The following is a 609-nucleotide window of genomic DNA, read 5'->3' on the forward strand; positions in this document are numbered from 1 at the left end:
GGTTAGGGTTAGGGTTAGAGGTGTATGTTATATATTTCCAACATTATGGGTTTTAATATAACAGTTTGGTTTTGGTTATATTGTGTTTGGTTTAAGGTGGTAATTTGGATATACTAATATGATAACCATTTATCAAATTTTAAAATTTTTTGAAATTACTTTTCGATTATTTTTGGTTATGTGTCGGTTAGACGAATATATAACCATAAATAACCCAAATGTTATCCAAATTAGGTCGATTAACTTAATATAACTGATATCAAGCCGAATATAACCGTAATTAACCGAAAATAATGGAAAAAATAATTTCCGGTTTGGTTCGGTTTGGTCGGTTATTTAGTCATTCTAATTAGGGGGTTGGCTGAGTTATGGTAAATTTATGGCTGAGTTATCGTTTAGGGTCTTCTCAATAATATGAAGATATGAAAACGTATTCTTCTTTCTTTCTTGGGTCTTTTGTTCTGTCAGATTCCTAATAAGTATTAAAACGTCTCTCGATATTACAAAAAGTGTTGTTAGGGAAGCGCGAAAAATCACTAATTCTGTGCCTGCTCAAATCCACACACATAATAAATTCATAAAGTGAGCTTTTTATCACAAGATATTATT

The sequence above is a fragment of the Camelina sativa genome, chromosome 2 (assembly GCF_000633955.1).
Source record: "Camelina sativa cultivar DH55 chromosome 2, Cs, whole genome shotgun sequence".
Lineage (NCBI taxonomy): Eukaryota > Viridiplantae > Streptophyta > Magnoliopsida > Brassicales > Brassicaceae > Camelina > Camelina sativa.